The sequence below is a fragment of the Daktulosphaira vitifoliae genome, unplaced genomic scaffold (assembly GCF_025091365.1).
Source record: "Daktulosphaira vitifoliae isolate Bord-2020 unplaced genomic scaffold, ASM2509136v1 Scaffold_1, whole genome shotgun sequence".
NCBI lineage: Eukaryota > Metazoa > Arthropoda > Insecta > Hemiptera > Phylloxeridae > Daktulosphaira > Daktulosphaira vitifoliae.
In genome coordinates this window covers 77,752,712-77,761,069 of record NW_026099572.1, presented here as the reverse complement: position 1 = coordinate 77,761,069, position 8,358 = coordinate 77,752,712, and the positions used below count along the sequence as shown (strand labels likewise).

Below are 8,358 nucleotides of genomic sequence, written 5' to 3'. Positions count from 1 at the left end.
TCTAATAGTAGTTTATGACAAATGTAAATTATACTGTAGATTAATATTAGAAGATTGATAGTTTTTCAAATTGGTGGAATATTTAAAAACAAAAATCACAATAGCAATACTTTAGAGTAGATTTTAAGAAGAAAAACAAAAACTTATGTATTGAAGTTAAATTTTTACACACCATTGATAATATAATCTGTTAACAGTTCAGTAGTGTTTACTCCAATAGTAAGAGTACATTGAACTGAATAGTTGATTATAGAGTTGGCCATACACACGTTTAACTAATGTATTAATTTTTCAATAGTTGTATCATGTCATTTGTATGCGGTTTGTCGATAGTACTGGTTTGAATGTTCATTGTAGTATGAATCAGGGTCACCGTCAAACTGTTATTTCAGGGAATCGATGTTTGTCAGCGCCTGCGGGTAGGGTGACCAAACGCGCGTGCATGCACGTATAGAAATATTCGAAAAAGTACTTTTTCAAATCATCGTGGAAACAGTTGGTCGTTATCAGGTAAATGAAACTATCGGTGTCCATGTAACAGAGTAGGAGTCGCTCGGGTCCGTACAACGGCATCATAACCTCGTAATGGAACTTGTACATAATACATTTACTTATATCCAATATGGCCTGTCCAATAAAAATTATTGACATTGTCCCGGGCTTGGTCCAATAGTTCCATCGAACATCGTTCCTTGTCGGCGACGGTGTTCATATTGTAACGTACGTGTCAAACCTGTACCTATATCGACCACTATCACGATCAAAATCGGTACATATCACTGCGAACCCGTATTTATCGTTTTTCCCACACTGATTGCAAAACTCTTTGAACTCGTTAAATTTCATATCACAACACACGTATTCGTCGTATGCATGACGTAGGTTGATTTCGTCTTGTACGGTACGAATCGTTCTATGTAATCAAGAAGGATACCAAATAAATCTCAAAGTCGAAGAATTATCCGTACGCTTGCACATTAGACATAAATAGATACATCTCTCACTTTCTGAACACACCGGGTAGCGAATGGTTGTAACATGCCGTTGATTTTTAACAACAATCGTACAACCATATCATCATCATCAACAACAGTAAAGCCCAAGTCGATACGTTGCGGTGGTGGTTCCATCAAACGGTCTTGGACTGTGAATCGAACAGACCGTGTGACGCCGAGGAAACTTACGAAAGATAATATCGCATATCTAAAATCACTGGGCTGCCACGTCGTCAACAATGACAGAGTATCTACAAGTTTTGGAAAAATCCTCTCAAGACGATAACGTGAAACGGGATTATTACCTGGAACACCAAAGCTACAACAACTCGTACGGAAACAACGATGAGATTCGCATTGAATTGTGCAACAAAGAAAAATTCACCATACCGTGTGAAAGTTACTTGCAAATAGAGGGGAATATTGCAAAACCCACAGGAGCAGTTGGTAACATTGTAATGAATCAAAACTGTATGATGAATCTTTTTGATGAAATTCGTTTTGAGATCAACAATAAAAATTGATAAAGTAAAAAACGTTGGTGTGACTACGACTATGAAAGGATATTGTCCGTTCACGCCCAACGATATTGTACGGTTACACCCAGCCGGGTGAAAAAACGTGAATAAATTATACGATGATGGAAACTTTATGGACCATTCCGAATTTGTAGCTCATTGTCCGTTGTCAATGTGTATGGGATTTTTCGAACGGTATCGGCGTTTACTGATCAACTGTAAGCAAACACTCATACTCATCCGATCGAATGCCGACCACTGTGCCGTAGTATTGGTACCGGCAAAAGACGAAGCAGAAAAAGCTTCGGTGTTAACCGTAGAAAATATTGCGTTGATCAGACAAACCAAAGTGAATATCACAAAAATTAAATGGGTCGTGAAATACTTTGAACCAAATGTGAAAATGGAATTGGGTCTGATGCGCATACTCGACAGCAAAAAATGGTTACCGTTAGAGTTTCAACATTGGAACACTGTTGTATACCCCCTTGTACCACAAACCACCACTCATACATGGCCAGTGCGTACGTTCTAGGGTGTTGAAAAACCTAGGTACTTACTCGTAGCCATGGTCACAGATGCCAATAAACGGGTACACGGTGAAATTAATCATTGTTTCCTGCGTAACATCAAGGCATACTTGAACGCTGACGAGTACCCGTACGAAAACCAAAATGCAGATTTTGACAAAGGCAAATTCTCGACATTTTATAATTCGTACGCACAATTTCAAACAATGTACTATGGAGAGATGAACCCATACCCTTTTTTGGATCGAATCAGCTACAAAAAAATCGGACCTATATTCGTCATAGATTGTTCAAAACAAAATGATACCGTCAAGTCGTCCACAGTGGATCTACGTATTGACTTTGAATGTGCAGAGCAATTTCCAACTAAAACTTCGCTGTACTGCGTCATCATACACGACTGTCAAATGGAATACAATGCACTCACCGGAGAAGTGCGCAAATTGTAAATATAAAAATCAGTAGGATACAAAATAAAATTAAAAAAAAATATATATGTATATATAGACATAATGTAATAATAAATAACGACGATAAACTATTTATTTTTTTATTGACATTTAGATTTGTATTTACTTAGATAAACTGATCGTCAATTTTCTGTACCGTACCATTAACCATAAATTCATATTTGATGTTCTGAAGACGTTCGAATAACTTTATGTACAGGCATCTCACAATCCTACACATAAAATTTGGTGGTCCATTGATTCGTATTTCGTTCGAATTCGATGACCAAAAACACCCAACATAATGCCAATTGGCGCTTTGACGTCCACATTTATCGGACAATAAGAGCAACTGGGAATAATTTCCTCGCAAGTCGGCCAGTCGATGATAAATTTCTACCGTGGGGTTGTTATCGACAATCGTATCTAGCTCGATGTTAATTCGTTCCAAGAGATCCATCTCGTAAGTGTCGTAGAACAATACTACTGATGAAACTACACACTATCACTAAATAGTGAGATTTCTAACGGTCGTATACGACGTTAACAACAAGGGAATGTTGTTGAATCATGATGATTCATCAATAAATACATTAGTGTGGTAAAAAAAAAAATAAACATGATAAAACTTGTTAGGACACGTATGGATCCGACAGTGGAGTTAGGGCGCGTTCGCACCGGTCGGGCACAAGCGTCATTGCGCACGACACAATCACGACGTGATAGGGCATCTAGGGCTCACATTTTCATAGCACAGAGTTACGTTAGCGTGACGTCGTCATAGGGATTGTGTTTGTGTAACGGGCCAGCTGTAGTAGGTTCGGGTATGACGTCATAGGACTTACCTTTGGTCAGCGTTGAATTCTGACGTCGGCTAGGGCCGCCCACCATAGAGCGGGCTTACCCTAATATCAAAGTTTAGGTAGACGTCATAGCGGCTTACTTTAGGTCAGGGTTCAATGATGTGACGTCGTCAACTAGGGGGATGACGTCACGAGCTGCACCTGGATGCAGTCCCCACGGGCGCCAGGGCCGGGAGGTTACGGTAGGTCAGGCGTGACGTCACCATGATGGAATGCATCACACCTGTGCACCCATTGTTATCCCGAGAACAATACATGACGTCATTTGTCGGCACCTTTGAGGGCCCGTACCCGCTATTTATATACTACTACTATTGTTTGAACGGAACGCCCGGTTATAATTTGCGGGTTAGATAACGTCCGGTTGGGTTGTCTAATTATGCCGGAGAAAGAAATAGGGAGTGGCCTGTATATAAAAGGATGGTACTTACACTAAATAAAATAATAAGAATTATAAGACAAGAAGTTATATATTAAAGTAACAATATATATATATATATATATATAAACTATCATAGAATTGTGGATTGGGGGGGTCACTTAAGTGGACGCTATACCGGCAAACGAAACAATGATATGACCGAGAGAATGCGCTCTTAGATGTTTTACAACCGAACTCTTCAATCACCCCCTGTCCTTCATTCCATATAGCACGCGTACACCTGTACGGCCGCCTAATATTATTTTGGAGCAGCACATCATTCTACTATTGACTGTTGTGCTATGCGTTACATATTATTTTCATTGATAAAGGCGATAAAGCTCTCATAATATAAAATAAAATGAATATGTAATTATAATAAAATATCATAAGATTATAATATGATATTATTTTAAATGCTACCGCTTATTAAACGTTAAAGTGTTATGAGTATCACATTTGTAGTTAATAATTTATTCACAACAAGAAGTTTTTATTGAATACATAAGTAAATTATTAATGAAATGCTTTACGGGTTATTCGGTTCATTTTCACTAATCGATGAAACACTATTTTTTTCCATATGGATACTTAAACTATGTTCCGATGTACTATAGTCACTTGAGTAAAAAAGATACAGAAAAAGCTATTTATAAATATTTTAAATTAAATTATAAATAATTTTATAAGTAATAATTATTTCTTAATAGGGGTTGAAATATTTTAAAAATTATTATGATATAATTACTCACTTGGATTGTGACCATTCTGTTATTTCAGAACTGGAGGGCGTATCTTGTATGACCATTAGAGTGGTCCTTAGTTATAGAATAAAAATTTTTTTTTAAGAAATTCAGAGTCATGGGCTCAAAATTTCGTTAGGTTCACTGAAAAAATGAAACTGGTAAAATTTGAGTACAATAAGTCAACCCCTTCACGTGCCTCAAAGGGGTTGAAGTTCTTCAAAAATGGGGTGGATTATCTTTTTTTGAGTGTACGCTCTTTATTTTTGAAGTTTCGCCAAAAACACAAAGAACAATTTTTATAGAACTCAATGTGAACAAAAAATAAGGTAATATACTATTTTTTTGTAAAATTAATATTTTTTCGTAAAAATAAGAAAAATCAGTTTCACTTAATTTTTTTAAAAAAATGACATAGTTTTCAGTTATACTTTTCTAGTGTCTTAAATTTTAATTGTACGCAGAAATTGTACAGAAGTAATATTAATCACAGTGATATCTTCTATAAAAAACGTTATTTGAGTTTTTTTCGAATTATGAATCCTTTCCAAATAAAAATTTAAAACAACTACAAAAACGTATTTTTTTTTTTTTTTTTTTAAATTTTTTTTGCATGTATGTTTTTTTGTTCATAAATTAACAAATTTTCTTAGTTATAATAAATAAAAAAAAAACAAGAAACACAATAAAATAATAATTGTTTATTACAATAATAGTTTTTATAATTTGAATATTTTTTAAAACAGCTGGCGATATTGTTGAACCACCTAAAATAGTCAAAAATAATGGTTATAATACAAATATAGTAATTTAAAATTAAAAATTTTGCAATATTATTTTATAATTTCATACTTGTAATATAAATTGCTTTTGATTTTCATCCCTTGTAAATTTGTCGTTAAATTCTGTGGTTTACTATTTTTATGGAGGATAATATTTCTTTGGCGTTATTGTATTCATTATTTATTTCCCATGTGGTAGGATCTTCATATAGAAACCTGAATTTAATTTAAATCGCTCGAATAATTTCTATGAATTGTTGAGCAACGAAAAAGAAAGATCTTTTTCTAGAAAATTTGATAAATCTTCATATTTTAAAATTAATTTTTTATTTGAATCTTCATTTTCTTCTGGCTCTTCATCCGTGCTCTCTTCATAACCTTTTAATATATTTTTTGCCATTCGCTGCTTAGTATTAATGTCAAGTCGATCGTCAAATAAAGAAAACACAGCACACTCATCATTTAAATACCATAAATGGTTTATACATTTTTTTATAGCTACTTCTCCTAGTTTATTATTACTATAGTTTAATAACTTTTTTAATAACATTAAATCATTTATAGGAGCTGTTATAATATTCGCAGCTGAAAACCACATTTTAATATAACATTCAACTACAAAACAACATATATCTTCTAGTGAATTTACTTCTTTTGAAGGCCCAGGTCATTGACTCATTTCTTCAACGTTTTCCTCCATATCAATGTCTTCTTTCTCCGAGCTAGAGCTGCTATAATATTGAGTTTCGGCTAAATAATAAAATACTTCGGTTTATAAAAACTGCTTACTTATAATGTCCTGAAATTATTGTGTAATATTTAATAATTACCTGTACAATTTGCAATTTCTAACTTCTCTTTTTTCTTTCGATCATCTTCTTCTTCTTGTCAAGTAATTTTACGATTTTCAATACCTATTAACTTCATATCAATACCAAGCATGCTCCTGGGCGGCCCTTTTTAAGTTGTGACAATAAAAACTGTTTGTCTTCTTCAATACTCATCATATTCAGAGCTTCGATATGAGTAATGTCAAAGAGGTTGTCTAATTCTTCAGAAAAAATATTATAATGTTGTTCTTGTGTTTGTTTTTCTAGATTTATTTTTGTCCAACTTTCTCTATTTCTCATACAATATTTTTAATTTAATAACACAGTCTGAAGAATACTGTGTAGGAATACGCGCTTTTCTCCAAAATATTAAACACTCATCTATTACAATTATTATTTTATTGTGTTTCTTGTTTTTTTTTTATTTAATATAACTAAGAAAATTTGTTAATTTATGAACAAAAAAATATACATGCAAAAAAAAAAAAAAATACGTTTTCGTAGTTGTTTTAAATTTTTATTTGGAAAGGATTCATAATTCGAAAAAAACTCAAATAACGTTTTTTATAGAAGATATCACGGTGATTAATATTACTTCTGTACAATTTCTGCGTACAATTAAAATTTAAGACACTAGAAAAGTATAACTGAAAACTATGTCATTTTTTTAAAAAAATTAAGTGAAACTGATTTTTCTTATTTTTACGAAAAAATATTAATTTTACAAAAAAATAGTATATTACCTTATTTTTTGTTCACATTGAGTTCTATAAAAATTGTTCTTTGTGTTTTTGGCGAAACTTCAAAAATAAAGAGCGTACACTCAAAAAAAGATAATCCACCCCATTTTTGAAGAACTTCAACCCCTTTGAGGCACGTGAAGGGGTTGACTTATTGTACTCAAATTTTACCAGTTTCATTTTTTCAGTGAACCTAACGAAATTTTGAGCCCATGACTCTGAATTTATGAAGTCGAAAAATAAGGACCACCATAATGACCATACTGATTCTTAGTTTTAAAAAAATCAAAAAATTTTATGATAACAGTGATGTAAATAAAATTTTTATTAATCCTGATTTATACTATTTTTCAATAAACTACGATATAGAGGAGTACTATTTCTTACATAATGAGATATATTATTATTATGTTAAAAATTAGAAGGTTTAAAATGTGTGGTAATATTATCTCTACATTTTTACAAAGTGAAAAGCTTATGATATATTTAGAAAAAAAATTTTATAAATAAAAACATTTAAGACCCTTACGATAAATCCGGATTAATACTATTTTGAAGTAAATTATGATTGAATGAAGTGATATTTGTTATAGGATGAGATTTTTCATCATAATTTGATGTTGACCTATTATGTGGTATTTCATTCAATTTGCTATATAAAATAATTATTCGTCTTATAATAAGAACATAAAAAAATTTAATATGAATTAAAGGTATAAATTTTGAAGGTTTACACAAAGGGCACACAATGGCATAGATTGGTATAGCAATTCTATACCCACGCCGAATCACCAGGGTGGTTAATCCATTAAAGCGACTATGAGCTAGGTGCACCATAGAACCACGTAGCAAGGGCTAGCAATGGTGGCGAGAACGCAAAATTCACAAAAAGGACCGATAACAGTTCGGCGAGACACAATAAACACGTAGACTAGTATCCGACGTAATGCATCGCTCTCACAACCGGTGGTGGTAGGGCGCGAGAGACGTTATCAGTTATAGAAATACGATGTAGCAAAACGCCCTCTCGTAATGCGTACCCAACAACTATATCAGTTGCGTTTTAAACGCCGACAAGTACGGAGGTTTTTATCGAACTTGATTTCATTATAAAACTCGATATCTTACTACCTAGCGATATTTGTAATTACTCAAAAATCTTACAAACATTTTTTGAATATATACTGACGTAATATCCGAGTAAGACGTGTGTGCGTGCATTTAACGTTTTTTTTTCTCTTAATATATAATAAATATAATTTTTATAATCAATTTTCAACCACAATATTTTTAATTATGTCTGATAATTCGTCCAATAACAAAACAAAACAGGATACTCTTATCAAAAAATTACAAAATTCATCGAATTCAAACTATCACACAAAAAATAACATTAGAAGATGTTTGGAACTTAATTACTTCACAAGATTCAGGTTTAAAAAGCATAAATACAAAATTAATTTCAATGGAATCGTCTATTAAATCTT

The 8,358-nt window shown here is 32.7% G+C and overlaps 1 long non-coding RNA gene across 2 annotated transcripts; it reads right to left on the bottom strand.

Moving 5' to 3' along the window:
- Nucleotides 1-5,205: 5,205 nt before the first annotated feature.
- Nucleotides 5,206-6,409, bottom strand: LOC126910230 (uncharacterized). Of its 2 annotated transcripts, XR_007705224.1 has the most exons (3): nt 6,132-6,409; nt 5,372-6,051; nt 5,206-5,286 (listed from the first exon to the last, which is right to left on the bottom strand). It is a non-coding gene; the product is annotated as an uncharacterized LOC126910230 (long non-coding RNA). The 2 variants fall into 2 exon arrangements; XR_007705223.1 differs by having other exon boundaries at nt 5,372-6,409.
- Between the last annotated feature and the right edge of the window lie 1,949 nt (nt 6,410-8,358).